General features: G+C 40.1%; 1 protein-coding gene across 2 annotated transcripts in view; it reads right to left on the bottom strand.

Annotated features, from left to right (window-relative positions):
* The window catches only part of LOC102910557 (uncharacterized), a 30,522-nt gene that overhangs the window by 3,846 nt on the left and 4,670 nt on the right, over positions 1 to 22,006 (bottom strand). The window lies entirely within an intron of this gene.

Here is a 22,006-nt window from a genome sequence, read left to right as displayed (position 1 = left end):
TTTCCTGAATCTTGCTCTGTAGACCAGGCTGGCCCCAAACTAACAAAGATTTGCCTGGCTCTGGCTCCCGAGTGCTGAGATTAAATGCATGTGCCACCAATACCCGGCTAGGCTCATAACCAAAAATCTTTTTTTAAAAAAAGAGATATGCCGGGCGGTGGTGGCACATGCCTTTAATCCCAGCACTCGGGAGGTAGAGCCAGGCGGATCTCTGTGAGTTTGAGGCAAGCCTGGACTACCAAGTGAGTTCCAGAAAAGGCACAAAGCTACACAGAGAAACCGTGTCTCGAAAAACCGAGAGAGAGAGAGAGAGAGAGAGAGAGAGAGAGAGAGAGAGAGAGAGATAAGAGAGCCAAGCAAACAGATCAAAGTACACATTAGGGAAATTGAGTGAACAATTACTAACTACAAAAAAGATGGGCAAGTTGGGTGTACTGGCTCAAATCTTTATTCCCAGCACTCAAAAGGCAAAGGCAGGAGAATTTAATTGAGTTTGCTGACAGCCTGCCTATGCAATGAATTTCAGGTTAGCCAGTTACATATTGGTAAGACTCTTTCTCCCCCATAAAAATAAATTGTACAAGAAAGGTAAAAAGAACTCACAGGTTTCTATGGAAGTTTCTACAATGAAATATACATACACTCCAGTTCTGTTTTGATCTTCCAGAAACCAGTTTAAATTATAAAAATAATAAGATCTTACTAAAAGGGAATGCATGTTTAAAGTTACAAGTGAACAGATGAAAACATTAGCAATATAAATGTTCATCATAAAAAATAACATAGGACAGTAGAAATGGCTCAATATTTAAGAGCTCTTACTGGTCTTACAGAGAGTTGGGCTCATCATAAATGGGGGCTTACAACTATCCATTACTACAAGTTCAGGGATTATGAAACTATCTTCTGATTGCTGTGAGGACCAGGCACACATGTGGTACATATCCATGCATATAAGCAAAAGATGCGCATTCCTCAAAAGAATTAAAAACCAACATAATAGGTAGGAAGAATGTCACACAGCTGCAATTGAATGACTCAGAAGACTCATGCAGTTTTAATGTCATGAGTATGCCATCCTGGGAAGAGAATGATACATTTTGCCATAATTCAAAATTCATGATGAGGGTGAAGCTCAGCAAAACAGCATATGTTTGACATGTAGAAATACCTATACAACAAGCCCATCACCCAATAATATAAAAACAAAAAAGCCCAGGCATGATGGCCAACATTTAATCACAGAACATAAGAGCCAGAATATTTGGATCTTTGAGTTCAGGTCAGCCTGGTATACAGAGGTACTTTCAGGACAGCCAGGGCTGATCACCCCATGATCAAAATGCATTTAGTCTATCTTCAATGATCCTCATAGTCTTCAACAGCACCTACAATTTCAAATGTTCAAGGTCTCTTTGGAGACTCTGGTGATTCCTTGACTCTGACATCTTGTAAAATCAGAAAAGAAGTTACATCTTTCCAACATACACTGGCACAGAATACCCATTACCATTCCCAAAGAAGAAGTGGAATTCAGTGAGTGAAGACTGAACCAAGGCAAGACTGGAACCCAGCAGGGTAAACACCAAATTTAGCAGCTCTGTCTCAGACATATGGGGCTTCCATTTCAAAGCTTAGGTGTCTCATTTTCCTGAAATTTCTCATATATCTCTTTGGCTACTTCCATTTCCTATATGCAGCTTTCCATGGCAGATGTCTCACAGCTTTGTTATCTCAACATTTTGTGGTCTCAAAATGCAACCTAGGCTTCATGCTCAAAGCTTCATCAATGAACTTTCACAGAATCCTCCCTGGGGCTCTGACTCTGCCAAACATAGATGACTGCAAAAGTGCTAAACTGAAACCACAGATCAGGAATCCATGACCAGAAATTTTGATTCTTTCTTATTTCCAGAACCAGTACAAGTTTGGCTTCTTAATTGAGATGGACCTTGCAGAGTTTGGACAATGCTTGCAGCAGGTTTTGTATAAAGCTGCTTCCTGGGAATAGGAATCACTTTGCCTAATCCTCTCATTAATTGAAGTTTAACATGACACCCTTAGGGTACATAGATAGGCTTTCTTCTCTTTAATGGTGATCTCCTTGAAAATTCCTATCTGTTTCAGCACATGACTGCCATCTGAAACTACCTTTTCATTGTCACTGGTTTCTGAAAAAATTATTGCTTTTTTCACTGTAGACAATGCTGAGAAACATTAGGTGGCTGTCCAGGCTGCCAGCTGTCTTGGTCTACTCTTGCAAGACTCCCGAAAGTTGCTTGCATCCATCTACCATTTCTCAGGTACCATTATGTTCCTTCTCAGGTCTTTGATGGGATTGAAGAATAGCAGTTATAGTTACAACTTAGTACATATAATATCTTAGATAGAACATATTAAGTATTAGATTCAGGTTCTTTAGGATAGGACACCTTTGAATGATCTTTATAACATGCCATTTACCTATGCTCTATACTTCTCTGGATTTTAGTATGTGTTTCTTGCTTGATATTGTTTGCATTGGTTTTAGTTACATCTTATCTAGGTCATTATCCCTCATTATTTCTGGACAATATTTGATAACCATTCCTTTGTATATAGTCTTGTATTAGTTTAGAACCTTCTTATTTAGACAAAAAGGGGGAGATGTAGTGGGTAGCCATTCCAGCTTGGATCTGGAAGTTCCAACCCCCATTGAGACTCTGGCAACTGTCACGCCTACGAGGCGGGGCAAGGGAAGGCGCCTGGGGACCCGAGAGCTGGATGGGCCAGCGCTCTCTCTGTGCGCTCTCTCGGTGCTGGGACGCAGACCAGTGAAAGGTGGATTGTGCAGAGCTCCGGAGAACACTGCTGGACTGCGTTACTCACTGAAGAGCTGGTGAAAACAAGCTTTTAATCAAGAGCTTGGAACAGGGACTCTTGTAATCCCAACATCCGGAGAAGATGCTATCTCTGTGGGACAGAACCAGAACTAATCTGAACACTCTGTCTGAGGCCAACCCAGGGCCCAGCTGCTGATCCTGTGAAACACAACAACTTGGAGGTGTTGGTAAGACTACCCTGCTCAGCTGAAATCCATCTGGGAGAGGATTCCAATCCCTACAGTTCGAAGTCTGAAGAAACAGGATCAGCTGAGGAGTCGACGAATGAACAAAGCGTGACCTGGGAACACAGAAGAAGGCACTGACTAGCCACCAAGCCAGATCACCAGAATCTTAAGTATACACTTCACTGACTGAGATCAGCTGTTCCTGAAGAATCAGCCCAAGAGCACTAATTTAACCAAGAACTCCTAGTGAACCAAGACTAAAAATTAGAACAAGAGAGGCACTCTCAGACACAGACACCGCCTGCATCGAGCAGAGGAAGAGATGAGTAGATGCCAGTGCAAAAATACAGGCAACAATATAAAGACCTAGAAGGCAACATCAGAACCTAGTGATTCTATACCTGCAAGACCTGAACATACCAAGACAGAAGAAATCAATCCTAAAAATGACTTTAAGAAGGTGATAGAGGCCCTTAAAGAAGAAATAAAAAATTCCCTTAAAGAGGAAATAAAAACTCCATTAAAGAGGAAATAAAAAACTCCCTTAAAGAAATGGAAGAAAAAAATGAACAGAAAATGGTAAAAAAAAAAAAACAAAGAAAGAAAAGAAAGCCAAGAAAAAGCAATTAACCAGATGAAAGAAACATTCCAAGATCTGAAAAATGAATTTGAGACAATAAAGAAAACACAAGCTGAGGGAAATGCTGGAAATAGAAATCCTGACTAAACGAACAGGAACTACAGAAACAAGCATTGCCAACTGATTGCAAGAGATGGAACAGAGAATCTCTGATACTGAAGACACAATAGAGAAAATAGATTCATCAGTCAAAGAAAACACTAGAGACAAAAAAAAAGTCATAACACAAAATGTCCAAGAAATTTTGGACACTATGAAAAGACCAATCCTAAGAATAACAGGGATAGAAGAAAGAGAAGAATACCAACTCAAAGGCACAGAAAATATATTCAACAAAATCATAGAAGAAAACTTTCCTAACCTAAAGAAAAAAATACCTATGAAGATGGAAGAAGCATACAGAACACCAAATAGGATGGATCCAAAAAAAGTCCCCTTGCCACATAATAATCAAAACACTAAATACACAGAACAAAGAAAAAAATATTAAGAGCCGCAAAGGAAAAAGACCAAGTAACATATAAAGGCAAACCCTTCAGAATAACACCAGACTTCTCAATCAAGACTATGAAAGCTAGAAGGTCATGGACAAATCTTAGGCAGACACTAAGAGACCATGGATGCCAACCCACACTATTATACCCAGCAAAACTGTCAATCACCATAGGCAGAGTAAACAAAATATTCCAGGATAAAACCAGATTTAATCAATACCTGTCCACAAACCCAGCCCTACAGAAAGCACTAGAAGGGAAAATCCAACCCAAAGAAGCTAAACACATCCATGAAAAATCAAGCAATAGATAATCCCACACCAACATACACCACAGAAGGACAATACAACAGAACCACAAAAAGTAACAGGAATTAACAATCACTGGTCATTAATATCCATCAATATCAATGGTCTCAACTCACCTATAAAAAGACACAGGCTAACAGAATGGATAAGAAAACAGGACCCATCCATCTGCTGCATATAAGAAACACACCTTAACTTCAAAGACAGACACTACCTCTGAGTAAAGGGCTGGGAGAAGGCTTTCCAAAGCAAATAGACCTAAGAAACAAGCTGGTGTAGCTATCCTAATATCTAATAAAATAGACTTCAAACTAAAATCAATCAAAAGAGATCAGGATGGACATTACATATTTATCACAGGAAAAATCCACGAAGATGAAGTCTGGATTCTAAACATTTATGCTTCAAATACAAAAGCACTCACATTCATAAAAGAAACACTACTAAAGTTTAAAACACACATCAAACCCCACACATTAGTAGTGGGAGATTTTAACACACCACTCTCACCAAAAGACAGATCTACCAGACTGAAACTTAACAAAGAAATAAAAGACCTAACAGATGTTATAACTGAAATGTACTTAATAGATATCTACAGAACATTGCATCCTAACACAAACGAATATACCTTCTTCTCAGCACCCCATGGAACCTTCTCAAAAATTGACCACATGCTTGGACACAAAACAAATCTCAACAGATACAAAAAAATTGGAATAACTTCCTGTATCTTATCAGACCACCATGCCTTAAAGTTAGACCTCAACAACAACAAACATTATAGAAAACCCACAAACTCATGGAAACTGAATAATGCCCACCTGAAACATCAATGGGTCAAGGAAGAAATAAAGGAAAAAATTAAAGATTTCTTAGAATTCAATGAAAATGAAAGTAAAACATACCCAAATGAAAATCAGTCAATGTAATACACCATATAAACAAACTGAAAGAAAAAACCACATGATCATGTCATTAGATGCTGAAAAAGCCTTTGACAAAATCCAACACCCCTTCATGATAATGTCTTAGAAAGATCAGGAATACAAATAACATTTCTAAACATAATAAAGGCAATTTATAGCAAGCCAACAGCAAACATCAAATTAAACGGAGAGAAACTCAAAGTGATACCACTAAATTCAGGAACAAGACAAGGCTGTCCACTCTCCCCATATTTATTCAATATAGTACTAGAAGTTCTAGCTAGAGCAATAAGACAACAAAAGGAGATCAAAGGGATACAAATTGGCAAGGAAGAAGTCAAACTTTCACTATTTGCAGATGATATGATAGTATACATAAGTGACCCCAAAAACTCTACCAGGGAACTCCTACAGCTGATAAACTCCTTCAGTAATGTGGCAGGATACAAGATCAACTCAAAAAAATCATTAGCTCTTATATACACAAATGATAAAAAAGCTGAGAAAGAAGTCAGAGAAACATCACCCTTTACAATAGCCACAAATAATATAAAATACCTTGGGATAACAGTAATAAACAAGTGAAGGACCTTTTTGATAAGAACTTTAAATCTCTAAAGAAAGAAATTGAAGAAGATGTCAGAAAATGGAAGGATCTCCCATGCTCATGGATAGGTAGGATTAACATAGTAAAAATGGCAATCTTACCAAAAGCAATCTACAGATTCAATGCAATCCCCATCAAAATCCCAACACAATTCTTCACAGACTTGGAAAGAAAAATACTCAACTTTATATGGAAAAACAAAAGACCCAGGATAGCTAAAAGAATCCTATACGATAAAGCAACCTTTGGAGGCATCACCATCCCTGACCTCAAACTCTACTATAGAGCTATAGTAATAAAAACAGCTTGGTACTGGTATAAAAACCAACATAAGGACCAATGGAATCAAATTGAAGACCCTGACATTAATCCATGCACATATGAACACCTGATTTTTGACAAAGAAGCCAAAACTATACAATGGAAAAAAGAAAGTATCTTCAACAAATGGTGCTGGCTTAACTGGATGTCAATATGTAAAAGATTACAAATAGATCCATATCTGTCACCATGCACAAAACTCAAGTCCAAGTGGATCAAAGACCTGAACATAAATCCAGTTACACTAAACTTAATAGAAAAGAAAGTAGAAAGCACTCTTGAACGCTTTGGCAAGGGAGACCATTTCCTAAATAAAACACCAACAACACAGACCATGAGCACAACAATTAATAAATGGGACCTCTCGAAATTGAGAAGCTTTTGCAGGGCAAAGACACAGTCAATAAGACAAAAAGACAGCCAACAGAATGGGAAAAGATCTACACCAACTCCACATCTGACAGAGGATTGATCTCCACAGTATATAAAGAACTCAAGAAACTAGACATCAAAATACTGAACAGTCCAATTAAAAAATGGGCTAAAGAGCTAAACAGAGAATTCACAAAGCAAGAATCACAAATGGCTGAAAGACATTTAAAGAAATGATCAACATCCTTAATCATCAGAGAAATGCAAATCAAAATGACTCTGAGATACCACCTTACACCTGTCAGAATGGCTACGATCAAAAACACCAATGACAGTCAATGTTGGAGAGGATATGGAGCAAAGGGAACACTCCTCCACTGTTGGTGGGAATGTAAGCTTGTACAACCACTGTGGAAATCAATATGGCGGTTTCTCAGAAAATTAGGAATCGAACTACCTCAAGACCCAGCCATTCCACTCTTGGGCATATACCCAAGGAATGCTGATTCATACCATAAAGATACATGATCAGCTATGTTCATAACAGCACTATTTGTAATAGCCAGAATCTGGAAACAACCTAGATGCCTGTCAATGGAAAAATGTATGAAAAAAAAAATGTGGTATTTATCCACAATGGAGTACTACTCAACAGAGAAAAACAATGAAAGCATTAAATTTGTAGGCAAATGGATGGAACTAGAAAAAAATCATCCTCAGTGAGGTAACCCAAACCCAGAAAGACAGTCATGGTATGTACTCACTCATAAGTGGATTCTAGATATAAAATAAAGAACAATTAGACCACAACCCATAGAACCATGGAGGCTATATGTATAGCATGGAGGTCCCTAGAATGACTGTGACTTATAATAAATTTCAGTTTTACTCAATTACTGAAAAAAAAAAAAAACAGCCAAATGAATGGAAACACATGAACTATGAACCAAGGGCTAAGGGTCCCCAGCTGGATCAGGCCCTCTGAAGAGGTGAGACAGTTGATTGGCTTGATCTGTTTAGGAGGCATTTAGGCACTGGGACCAGGTCCTGTGCTCATTGCATGAGTTGGCTGTTTGAAACCTGGGGCTTATGCAGGGACGCTTGGCTCAGTCTGGGAGGAGGGGACTGGAATTGCCTGGACTGAGTCTACCAGGTTAATCTCAGTCCTCGGGGAGGCTTTGCCCTGGAGGAGGTAGGAATGGGTGGTGGGCTGGGGGGAAGGGGATGGTGTGGGAGGGGGGAGAACAGAGGAACCCTTGGCTGATAAGTAGAACTGAATGGTATTGTAAAATAAAATAAAATAAAAACAAAGAATTATGTTTAGCTATGTACCATATTTTTAATTGAACCATTTTTTTGTTGATGTCTAGTTTCTTAAGTTGTTTATTATTCTGAGTGAGGCAACCCAGAACCACATAGACAAACATGATATGTTATTCACTTATAATTAGACATTAGCTGTCAAGTAAACAATGCCAACAATATAATCCACAGACCCAGAGAGGATAAGTAACCAGGATGGTTGTGGAGGCATGGGAATGCATGGATCTCCCTGGGAAGAGGAGATAGAATAGATTTTTATGGGTGGACTGGGAGCAGAAACAGAAAATATCAAGTAAGAAGAGGACAGAGGGATAGAATATAGGAAAAAGTGAGTTCAATATAGGAGCTCTTAGGGGGTGATGTGGAAACCTAGTATGGTAGAAACTTTGTGAAAGCTTTCAGGGTGACTCTAATAAGGACTCCAAATATTTGAGAATATGGAGCCTGAACTAGCCATATAAGGCTCCCAGTGGTAGGAATGGGACACCAGCCTAGCCACAAAAATGTTCAACCCACATTCACCTTGTCTGCAAGATATTCTGGGGTAATGGTGTCTTGGAATTTGTGAAGTAATCAACCAATTACTGAATTAACTTGAGGCCCAAGATCAAAGAGGGAGCCCATGCCCATCACTGCTTGGATGAACAGGAATCAGAAGTTGGATGGCTCAGAGAACTAGGGTAGAACCAAATACAACTGACCAAAAAGAAAAAAAGTGAATGAATTGATATCTAACAATATTATATTATCATAGATTAGTACCCAGTCCAATTGTCATCAGAGAGGCCTCCTCCTGCAGCTGATGGGAGCAGATGCAGAGATCCTCATCCAAATATTAGCTGGAGCTCTGGGAACCCTGCATAAGGGTAGACTGTAGAACCCAGAGGGTCAAGGACACCAGGAGAACATGTCCACAGAATAACTAGGCAGGGACCAAAGGGGCTCAAAGAGACACATGCAGCAACCATGGGTCCTGCATGGGTCTGTGCCAGGTCCTCTGCATACATGCTGTGGTTTTTTACCTTGATGTGTTTGTGGGAATGGAGGTATCTCTGACTATTTTCCCTACTCTTAGATCCTTTCCTTCCTCCTGGGTTGCCTAAGCCAGCCTTGATATGAGAGTTTGTGCTAATCATACTATAACTTGCTGTGTCATGTTTTGTTGATATGCCTGGGAGATCTGCCCTTTAGTGAAGAGAAATGAAGGAGGAGGGGATTTAGGGGAGAGAGGTACAGAGAAGGAGTGGAAGGAGGGGAAAATGTATTTTGGGGTGTATTGTGTGAGAGAAAATAAATTTTAATAAAGAAAGGAAGTAGAGGAATAGGGACACAGTGAGGCAAGATTGGACCAAGGTAAGACTAAAACTCAGCAGGGCAAACACCAAATACTATTGCTGTGTCTCAGATACATGGGGTTTCATTCTCAAAGGACTTAGATATCTTTAACACTGCAACTTTTTATACATGTCTCTCCTTTGCTACTTCCACTCCATGTATGCAGCTTTCCATGGCAAAAGTCCCATAGCTTGGGTATTTCAACATCTGATGGTCTCAAAATGCAACCCAGCTTCATCTTCACAACTTTATGCAATGAACACTCATAGCCTCCACATAGAGTTTCTGACTCTGCCAAAAAAAAAAGTGTACAACAGTGCTAAACTGATGCCATGGAAGAAATCATGACCATTTAATTGTGCATCTTTCCTGTTTCCAGAACCAGTACAACATGGGTGATTCCTTCCATATTTGACTTCTAAGTTGGGTTGGACCCTGCCATTCTTCAAACTGATTTGCTGCAGACTCTGTATGAAGTTGCAACATGGCACTAGAAATCACTTTGATCAATCCATCTATAAATTAAAGGTTTACCTGATGGGGTCTTACACATAGGGCTGATAGGCATCTACTGTAAAGCAAGGGAGTTCTCTTTAATAGTAACAGTCTTCTTGAAAGTTCCTGCTGGCTTCACAAGTGGACTGTCATCTGAAACTACATAGTGCTATTTCTCAAATTTTTATTAAGAAATTTTCTATTCATTTTACATACCAATCACAGATATCCCCTCCTCCCTCCTGCCATCCCTCAGCCTTCCCCCCACTAGCCCCTCATTCCCACCTCCTCCAAGTCAAGGTTTCCAATCAGCAGAGACTGGTACATTCAGTTGAGGCAGGTCCAAAGCCCTCCCATCTGCAAAAGCCTGCCCAAGGTGTCACACTGTAGCTAGAGTTTTCCTGCCTTGCCCACAGTCAGGACAAATCTTTGTCACCCGCCAGTCCCACAGCCACTCAGACCCAACCCAGTAAACACAGAGACTTATATTGCTTACAAACTGTATGGCCGTGGCAGGCTTCTTGCTAACTGTTCTTATAGCTTAAATTAATCCATTTCCATACATCTATACTTTGCCACGTGGCTGGTGGCTTACCGGTGTCTTCACATGCTGCTGGTCATGGCGGCAGCTGGCAGTGTCTCTCTCTGCCTTCCTGTTATTTTATTTCTCCTCTCTGTTAGTCCCGCCTATACTTCCTGCCTAGCCACAACCAATCAGGTTTTATTTATTGACCAATCAGAGCAACTTGACATACAGACGATCCCCCAGTACAGCCAAGTGCAGACCATCTCAGACACCTGCACTCAGGCCCATGGTCCTAATCATCCTCTATGCAGACCTGCTGGGTAACACCACAAGGAACCCAAGAAGGGCTCCCACAGGACATACATTAACATCCCACAGCATCACACCTTAGGCATTGGGATCCAAAAAGCCTGCTCATGCACCAGGGATGGATACCAATCACCCTGCCTGGGGGCCCACCAAACAGTTCAAGCTAAATAACTGTCTTCCATATCCAGAGGGCCCAGTCTAGTCACATGGGGGCTCCTCAGCTATTGGTTCACAGTTCATGTGTGTCTACTAGTTTGGCGGGCATGTCTACATTTTTTCCATCATGATCTCAATGTGCCTTGCTTATAGAATCCCTCCTCTCTCTCATCAATTGGACTCCCAGAGCTCAGCCTGGGACCTGGCCATGGATCTGTGCAACTGATTCCATCAGTAACTGGATAAAGTCTCTATGATGACTCAGCTCAAACCTCCAATTTCCTTATGTTCTCATACCCCATTCCTTGCCCTCCATTACCCACACACACACACACACACCCTCAGTTTGCTCATGTAGAATTCATCTATTTCTCCATCTCTGGGCTACCTATGTGTCCCTCTTAGGGTTCTCTTTGTTAGCTAGCTTCTCTGGAGATGTGGGTTGTAGTCTGGTTATCCCTTGCTTTTATGCATCTAGTATCCACTTATGAGTGAGTACACACTATCTTTATTCTTCTGGATCTGGGCTACCTTACTCAGGATGATTATTTTTCTGGTTCCATTCACTTGCCTGCACACTTTATGATATCTTTTTTTAACTGCTGAGTAGTACTCCATTGTGTATATATGCCATATTTTCTTTATCCATTGTTTGGTTGAGTGGTATCTAAGTTGTTTCCAGGTTCTGGTTATTATGAATAATGTTGCTATGAACATAGCTAAGCATGTTTCCTTGTGGTATGATTGAATAATCCATGGGTATATGCCTAAGAGTGCGTAGCTGGGTCTTGAGGTAGACTGATTCCCAATTTTCTGAGAAAAGACCATCCTGATTCCCAAAGTGGCTGAACAAGTTTGCATTGCCATCAACAGTGGAGGAGTGTTCTCCTTGTTCCACATCCTCTCCAACATAAGCTGTCTTCAATATTTTTGATCATGGCCATTCTGTAGGTGTAATAAGGTATCTCAGAGTCATTTTGATTTGCATTTCCCTGATGACTAAGGATGTTGAGTAATTCCTTAAAAGTCTTTCAACCATTTGTGATTCTTCTATTGAGAATTCCCTGTTTAGCTCTGTAGCCCCTTTTTAATTGTATTGTTCAATATTTTGAGGTCTAGTTTTTTGAATTCTTTATATATTTTGGAGATCAGCCCTCTACAATTAATAAACAGGACTTCCTGAAAGCTTTTGTAGGGCAAAGGACACAGTCAATAAGACAAAACAACAGCCTACAGAATGGGAAAAGATCTTCATATCTGACATATGAAGATGTCATATCTGACAGAAGAAATACACTTAAAGAAAATGAAATTAAAAAAATAATAACAATTGTCTTTTAGCATGACAAAAGTACTTTATTTTTAAGATTAAAAAACTTAGCTATATTAGCTATATTGACTTTTAAAAACAGTAGAATCTTCCCTAGTTGAGGAAATGCATTTAATAAGAGACTGAGTGATCTTGCCCATGTGCATATGTTGGCTACTGAGATCTGTAACTTGACACACCAAGTTACAGGCAATGGTCTATTTCTCAATCTTCTAAGCTGACATAATTCTGTCAAGCAGGACTGAACATATCTGCAATGGAGAGTTGTCTAATTGGAAATTCAATATTCATTGGCTCAAACTAACTTTCTCAAATTGTACACCCACCAATTTGGTCTGTGTTCATGATATGAATTAAAATATGCTGGAAAAATACAAAATCACTCACCCTGAAACAATAAGGTCTTCTTTCATAATGGTGACTCCAGCAGCTGATTGCCAACCCTGTTTCCCCCTGAAGTACACACAATAAACTATTCCTCCTATTCTTGTCTGAAGGCAGAAGCCATACTCCACATGCAAATCCTTTTCCTGTGTCTGCAATGGATAGTCAACTACATGACACAAATGGGTAATTTTAAAACTGAGGTGGTAGAGTCATTTAATTTAAGAATTTATAATGTTTGATCATGGAAACCAAGGTCATCACTGTGGGGACCAACATACTGGAATCAAGGCCACTTGAATCAATATAGAAGAGTTTCTCTCAGAAAAAAAAAATTCTAAATAGCTGGAGGTGCAGCTGTTCAAGAATTAATATGCCTTCCAAAGGAGAAATCACTCGATACACTTGAGATTAAAAAAGAAAAAATTTATTAATGATACTGTGCATCCATTTCTGACTAATGCTCAATGAGGAGCCAGCCTGGAACAGATTTTGCATTCCACATATTTTGTCATCCTTAAGTTTCTTTTAGGTACAGGCTCCAGTTACACTTTAAACAATTTAAATAGAATTAGGAGATTGCAAGTCTAGCCACTTAGGCAGATGGGAAACTCACACAGCAAAGATAATCCCAGATTTATTCCTTAAGTACACCACTAACATGAAACAGCAGGTCATTCTTCAGTGACAGGGTCCTGAGGTAGAGGTGCAGGAGATGAGAAGGCACCTCCTCATCCAGGGGAGGAGAAGGGTAGGAAAAGTAGAAGTCAGAAAAAAATAAAGGCTGGTATGGGGAGGTCTTGTACAAGTTATGCCTCATGCCAAGTAAACTTCAAAGGAGAATAGCATCTTCCAGTGGGAAATAGAAGAAAATGAGAGACTTCTATGAAGTCAGCAGAAACTACCATACAATGAGGCAAACTCAGGAGGAGGCATTTCACACACTGCTGCATAAGGAGAACACAGAGAACCTCAAAAACATTACTGGCTAAGCACACAGTGGCTTTGGGATTGATAACCATAGTGCCATGTGGTAATAAGAGTTGTATTCTCAGGATCTGAAGCAACCCCTTCACAAAGATCCTGGCTCCAGATCATTACCAGCTCTCCCTAGCATACTCCTGGTTTTAAAGAAGGAGCTCTATTTTATTCTCAATATATGAGGTCCTTAGTGAAAGCTCCCAAGTCCTAGACTCCAGGCCTTTTCTGGCTCTCTGAAGCACCTTCCTTCTCTCTGTGTGAGGGCCTAGAGGAAAAGGCTTGTTGATTAGGCCATCATTCAACACAATAGTGTTTTCCTATTCAAATAGGTGTCACCTTGTCCATCTGTCAGAACCATGCTTTTCTCAAGAAAAAAATTAAGACCTTAATTACACACCAGGCCTTAAGGTTAGTTGTGACCCTGTAGTGCCCTCTAGATCAGCTTGTTAGAGGCCTCTTCTTTGATACAAGGATGGACCTAGTGGCTGCTTGAAAATCAGGGGTGTCTCATTTGTCATAGTTTGGAGCCAAATGTCTGGACAATCCTGGTGAACAAATGTGGATGCTATCATCTTAAACTCTAACAGGCCTGGTTAGCATATACTTATCTTTGTGGAATTTTAGAGGAAGCCTCCCTTAGCTAAATTCTACTCTCTATGACTTACTACCTCCTAAGCATTGGTAAATCCTTTATATCACCAATTCTACTCCTCTACATCACAGCTTAGTAGGGGAGTGCTACTCAACACAAGAGATGCCATTTATAATCCCTATAAAATTATTTGCAAATTCATTAGAGAAACTAGGCCTCTACAAATTTAAGAGCTGCCTTCCATGACTGCATGAAAAGCATGTTGACCTTGACTACAAAGATGTTTCTACACATAGCTCCCTGTTCCCAATGCTCTGAGCAGAGGCAGCCCACAGAGCAATGTTATTCAGAGTCCTACACCTGGGTGCAGGGAGTTGCAAGGACCACATGGTACCTCACAGGAAGGTTAATCTGGCTACAGGTTCCCACCCAACCCCAGGTAGGTCTGTCACACTGGCTTCTGAGGCTCACCATTTGCTCCCCCTGACCTAGGGACAGCAGCCTCTTGCTTCCCAGCTCATCCATGCTCTCTCCTCTGCTCCTTCCAACAGCACAGGCAGCACACAAAACCACTGGTATACACTCTGTTACAAAGACAAGCCTGCAGCCTGGCCCTGGAAAGCCCACCCCCACTACTCTCCTCTGACTGGCAGGTCAGACTGGAGGGCCTGATTGGCTACTGAGGCCTGAGTGACAAGAGCACCTTCCTTAGGATAACAGTGTGCTTAAAGACTCTGTACAGTGAGTGGTTCCTGGCCCTGCCTTCCACCCAAGACACAGACGTTTTCTAGATCTACAGATTTCCATTACAACAGCACTTGCCCCTGGCTCAAATAGCTGACCCTTTTTTTTTTTTAAACATCAATTTATCTTTATTGCCAAGATTTATAACAAATTATTTAAAAGTAAAGGCCAATTTTTAGTCCCCATTTAGTTACTTCCTCCATTTCACTCTAAGCATACTAAAGTTGAATATGTGAAAATACCTGTCAATGTTCAACATTATTTTTAATATATTTGAATTACGATGTGAAAATTAAACACTCAGTTGGTACATCAATTGTCAAGCAGCTTATTTTTATAATTCAGAAATAAGTTATCAGGACAGTCAAAAGACAAAATTTAAATTCAGGGACAGTCCATGTTTATCACCTAAAAATCTTGATTGACCAAAATTTAAAATCAATCAGCCTTGATTCCATAATACTTTCTTCAAAGAAATTTAATGTATGGTTTTTGAGAAATACTTTCAGAGATACCTACATTGCCGGCATTACCATCTGATTGATACTTTTATACTATCTTCTGGCATTACATCTGATGATACTTTCAAACATAATTATGAAGTCAGGTATCTAATATTTATATGGTCAAAGTTCACTTATATATAAGCCAAGTGGGCTCACCCTTCCCCAGTTTTTGAAACTCTGATGTGTTGATTTTGGTTTATCCTCAATATAAAATTTCTATGACACTTTTAACATACCACAAAATTGATGACACTTTCAGGGCAAAGCAGAACTGGACAGTCCTTCAGTGCTGCAGCACTGAACTAACTGCTCTGTTATGCTGCCTGGCTGAACACTGACATTCTTTAGTTACAAGTGTAAAGACATCTACCTACATGAGTTTAAAAATTGATCTGCACAAAAGAAATTTAAAAAAAATTATATACAACAAATTGGTTTTTAAAAATACAAAATAACATCTGTCACTTCTGTCATGCTGACAACCTGACATATATACGCATGCATGAAAAGTTCCAACTCGGTCATCTGAACAGCTGTGCTCTAATATGATGAAGAAACTGCCACTACGTTTTCTCACTGACAGAAGGTGTATTCAAAATATCTCATATACTAAATACTGAAATAGTCTCTGCACCTATAGATGCTGGTTATAATATATAATATATATTTCTGCACTCCACAGGCACTTCCCCTTCTTCCTCCTGGACACCACGTGACTAGCTTGCACAGCCCATTACACAATGTGGAGTGGAGTGATTCCCCTCTCTACCAGGTTGAAGGATGCCCAGAATATTAACAGTTACAGAGAGATTTTAGGACACAAAATGAAATGTCTGTTTTATGGCTTCACACTGAGGTCTGATGAACTCAGGTACTTTTTACCTGGTTGTCAAAGGGACTTTAGACAACCAAGAGAGAAAAGCAGGAATCAGATCACAGACAAGATAGATCTTTCTTCCATCAGAAGGCTGGATGATGGTTTCATTGCTTTAGGAGTTTTATTCCTGAAATTCATTTCAATCTCTTGACAATTTAACAACAATATGAAGTGTAGTCTTCACAATCAGTTGAATTCTTACAGAGAAATGAAACAAGCTCCTTTATGAGCACTACTGTTAGGTACAACATCTTCCTCTGGGCAAGTGAAAACAAAACAAAACAAAAAAAGTATTAGTAACGTTCTCTGCTTGAACAGAACTGATAGAATCAGTCTCCCTATGTAGGTAGAAAGTGAATTTATTAGAATGTCTCATAGTCTGTGGTCCAGCTATTCCATCATTGGCTGTCTACCAATGGAAAGGTCAAGAATTCAGTACATCTTCAATCCTTGAGGCTGGATGTCTGGAAAGGTCTTCAGTATACACCAGAATTCCTGAGAATTGGGCTCTAAAGAGAATAAATGAATGACCTTCCTAGGCAAAGACAATGAGCTTCCTACTTCAAAATTCTTATATATATAGGCTGCCACCAGAAGGTCTGGCCAAGATTGAAGGTGGATCAAATTACCTTGAAGATCCAGATTAAAGAAGGGTCTTCCCATTTCAAAATTTTAATTAAGAATAATCTCTCACAAGTATACCCAAGTGCTGTCAGCCACAAAAATATGAAGTGGGGATTCAGCCATCATTGACAAGTCCAACCCGTTAGAAATGGGGGCTCTGGTAGAGGAGTTACAAGCCCAAAAGCAAGGTGTTTTGGAGTTATTGCCTTTTCAATGTATTGGCTGCTTCCTGCAGTGAATTTCTTGTGTGAAATTGTAGGTTTCTCATATGTTACTACCATGGAATTCATTTCACAAGAGCTTCTAGCAGTGTAATTGATCATTATTGGGCACAGTTTCTCCTATGCAGTTGGGGTATATTGATAACTTTCCACAGTTATGTGTGAAAACAGTTACACAGGCAAAATTTTCAGACATTCTCAGACATTCAAGGACAAAGTATGAGCATATATTGTTGATTTGCAACCCTTAGATAGATAGAAATGTACTCTGGCTTTACCTCACCTGAAGATAAGAAAAACTATCCTGAATTAACCTCACTAACCCTAAACTCTTAACTCCTTATACTTACTTTCACCTCAGTTTATTAACACAAGACTTTAGCTTAGAGATTTATTGCTTGTAAACACTGAGATATAGTGGAAAAGGTAATCAACCATTTCCTAGTACCTGGAGATGAGTAAACTTTCCCAAGAACCCTCTGAGAACCTGTTTCTCCATGGCCAGAGGGGCTGGAAGGTGCCAGGTTCTATTTCTTGTACAAATTAAGCTTAATTCTATCTTGATTCTGCATCACTAAGCAATAGGTGTAATTTTTAGATCTAAGAAGTTCCTTTTAAGCAACTGATTATAGCAAAAGTGCTACAGCAGGCCAAAAGTTGCATATCTTCCTCTACTGCTTAGGCAGGTTGCCTAGTAACCAAGGATGCTTAACCCACCTGTGGAAAAATGACTCATGAGAGCCCTTTGGAAGCAGAACAGGTGGAAAAGACAGTTTTACCCTATTCATGATTTTCACTGATTAATAGATTTTTTTTTTTAACTTACATGTAGCCACATTTAGGGAATGTAGTTTGAACACAGAAATTCCTACCTCAGATTTCTTTTGTGGATTTAATTCGTAGTTGACCTCACCAGAAAACTTTCACTAGCCACTCCCACCTTGTGTCATAAGTGAAACTTGATAGTTATTGATCTGTGTATGAATTTGAAGCCTCTCCTTGCATTGCCAAAGAATTATTGTTTTTAAATGTATATAGGCCGGGACCCTCGCTGTAGAGATGATGCTTACTTGGAACAATAAAAAGATGGACTGAAAGAGCACGGTGTGAGTAGATTCATTCCTCTCCCCTCACTTCTAGTTTTCCTCCACTGGTTGTAGAGTCTCCTTTCGACTCAGAGAGAAAGTCTTTAAGGCACACCCCTAAAAGCTTTTCTTATCCTTACCCAATTATTTGTGCATTAGTTAATTCCAGAGCTAGTCAGTTTTAGGTACCAAAAACAGTCATCACAAGAGGTAAAACAGAAGATCTGAGAAATATTTCTTACCTGAAGGAGGCAAGGAGAATGTGGGAGTCATTTCCAAAGCAATGCTTTGCCTAAGCAACAGAATCATGGGTATTTTACGTGGGGAGTCTGTAAACATTCATATAGAGTTCTGCTATTCTCACACTGACAATGGAGAGAGAATACAAATACAGAAAACACAAAGGAAAAGTCACCTATCAGCACTGTGGTCACTGCTCTTAGTTGGATGGCTCTGCTGAGCTACTATAACCTAAGAACAAGGCTTCTTTTGTCTCAGAGCAGGCTGACTCAGAAGAAGGCCACAGCTGCTTCCACACAGGGTCATTTTGACCAAGAGTTCATTTTAACAAGCCCTGGCTGCTGTCTGTCTCAGGACTGTGACATTGCTGTAGAGAATTCCATTATTTCCTTCTTCTAACTTTTTTAAAAATGTTAGTTATATGGGTATTTTGCATGCATGTGTCTTTGCAAAGTACCCAGAGGCCAGAAGGGAGCAAGATATCCCTGGGACTGGAGTTACAGCAAATAGCTACCATGTAGGTTCTGGGAATGGAATTTGGATCCTCTGAAACAACATCCAGTGATCCTGTCTACTGAGTAATCTCTCTAGCCCCTTCTATTATTTAAGTTTTATTCTTATACATTTTAATTAAAAGATACAGCATCACTTTCCCCTTGTTCTCTCTTCACTCCATACCTTTACCAATGTTTCCCTTCCAACTTCTTCCTTGTCAAGTATGTATGAGTAAGTATGCTGAAATACATGAAGGTAACCTGCTGAGTCTGTTTTTGTTGGTTGTGTATGGTTTCAGGGCTGACGACAGTGTAATAGACAGCAGTAAGGAAATGTACATTAGTGACACAGAAGAGGAATCAAACCTGTATGGTGAAGATCACTATTAAAAATGTGTTTCAGAAGGAGGCCTCGCAGATGCCCATGAATTCATATCCAGGATCTTTCCGTTTTGAGCACCAAACAGGGTGGTGAAGTAGTCTCATTTCTATTAAACTGATAAAATAACCTGACTCAAAGTAACTTTGGGGGAAAACGTTCACTTGATTCATAATTTATGGTACATACCTATCAAACAGGACCTTTCCTGCCATGGTCAACAAAGTATCATGATATTAATAATGTAAAACACTCTCACCTTCTTAAATCCCAAAGTGTTGAAAAATTTCAACATTTATTAAGTCTACAGACACATAAATGTATATTCTGTGAAAAAAAAAATGAGTAAGAGCCCACTGTTTTCAAAAAGGGGAGAACAGGAGAATAGCAAATAATCAATCACATTTAAGGAAACCAAAACCTAAGAGCTTCCTGTATCATACTGTACAAGTTCTGAGACTCTAATGGTATTCTGGGCTCTCAGAGACTGTGGAAGCTCCATGTTTCAGGCTCTGCCATCCCTAGCACACACAGCTTGCCTACCATCCCAGTTCTACTCCACAACTGTGGCTCTCCTTGGTCATCCTACAGTCCAAGAACCTACCACCCCTTCAGGTGTCCACTGTACTCACTGACCTCTCAGGGCCTCTCTGCAGGTGTTTCAAATCTGTTACAGTGTCATCAGCTCTTCATGAGCCCTGCAGTCTTGGATTGGCAGGCAAGATACCGAGGCAGAAAAATCCCAGCAAATGACCAAACTGTCTGGGCTCTGCCCACATAGCAAGCAAAGGTAGTTTCTATTCCTTCAGTCTACTGTATGTGGATTCTACTTTTACCTGACAGCTTACTGAATTTGAGGGGATACAAAGGGGTAAAGAATAAACACAGCAGACAGGAGGAGACATGAAGGAGATGGGAAAGGACAAGAGGAGACAGGAGAGAACCTGAGCGTCCCCAGGGCACTGGAGGTGCTTCATTTCTCTGAGATCCAGTATCAGCTCCCTGGAGTCTCTCCTGCCTGGTCCATCTAGTCCTGACCTGGAGATGGTGCACTGATGGAGCCTGGAAGTGCTCCTGTTCCCACCCTTGCAGTTACTGTTTGTACCTCAAACCAACTTGCCTTGCCCTCAGTCAAGTGACAAGGACACAGAAATGTAAGCAGGGAAAGATCAGAAAGATATTAACCCTATCCAATCAGCAGCCTACAAAGTCTTCCCTACATCTTCTACACTCACATCCTGAGATCCTGCCACCCTGAAATGTTGTGAGACTGAATTTTAAGGCAATTGGAACTTACATCTCCCATGACTTCAACCTTGAGGTTCACAAGCCTCATGGAAAAAGACACCATAAGCATTGGAGGTGAGATTATCCAGAGGCCCACCGTCTTGCTCTGGTCTGTAGAAGATAGCATGGGACAGTTTCCTGAGCCCACCATAGACTTGTCTGTTCCTGGGGGCCTGCCTCCATACACCATTGTACACTTAGCCCTTGGATGATGTTCAAACCCTCAAACTCTAGCCTCTGCCTCCTAAGTTTTGTGATCACAGTGTTGGGACACCATATCTGGCCGTGGTGACTTCTTACTCAACTTTACTGAGTGTCATGGTGTGAACATATGGACACTCAAAATGTAAAATTTTAAAAGTCAATAAAAAGAAATAACCATGGTGGTTGATCACACTGTATCCATAGTCAGGAAGCAGATGGTGATGAATGTTGGTCATTATTACATAATTCAGTACCAAATCCATGGAATGGAATGGTGCTATCAATTCTAGAAGGTAGAAGAGTCTTCTAATCTCAATGAACTTAATATACAAGATAATCTCTCATAAGCACACCTCAGAGAATAACATGATCTAGATAAGCCCTCAGAGGAGTGACTGGAAGAGTGTCCCTTGACTGACTCTTATCAAGGTAAAAATCAATATTAGCCATTACACAAAATTAATAAAATTTGCTGTGTAGACTGCCTGTGTAGACAGTGACACTATTCCTTTTTTTAATGATATCTCAAATACCAATGAGCCATGTTTGAAGACAAAGTACATAAAACATAGGAATATGGACTTACTCCTTTCCCAGATGTAAGCAGCAATTTGCTGAGAATCCCCAGGACAGGATTATGAACTCCATGTTGAGCAAGGCAGAGTGCAGAACCCTTCTGACCATGTTTTTACTTCATTAAATCAGAATCCTACCCAAGCCACCTCAGGAACTGACTGATGATCTTTTTTACCAAAGAGAAGGAAAGGGGGAGACAGAGAGACAGAAAGACAGAGAGAAGGAGAGGGGGGGGCTCCCTAAGGACCCATTAATATGGAACTTACAAACTCACAGAACTGTAAACATGGCTTTCGGTCAATTCTTAAGTGTGGCTCTCCCTCACAAGACTACACTATCCAAAAGTCCTTTCTTTCTAATAATATCTGTGCTAAATTCATGATAAACATCTATTTTTAGCCAGGTGTGGACATAGGAGGCAGAGGCAGGTGGATGTCTGTGAGTTCCAGGTCTAGCCTATCTACTACATAGTGAGTTCCAGGTCAGACAGGGTTAGAACATGAGGCTGTGTCTCTCCAAATGATCTTGTTAATGAAGAGGAGAGACAGAAACAGAGAGACTGAGAGAGAGAGAGGAGAGAGAGAGAGAGAGAGAGAGAGAGAGAGAGAGAGAGAGAGA

Source organism: Peromyscus maniculatus, chromosome 6, assembly GCF_049852395.1.
Source record: "Peromyscus maniculatus bairdii isolate BWxNUB_F1_BW_parent chromosome 6, HU_Pman_BW_mat_3.1, whole genome shotgun sequence".
Lineage (NCBI taxonomy): Eukaryota > Metazoa > Chordata > Mammalia > Rodentia > Cricetidae > Peromyscus > Peromyscus maniculatus.
This window is presented reverse-complemented; position numbering and strand designations above follow the sequence as displayed.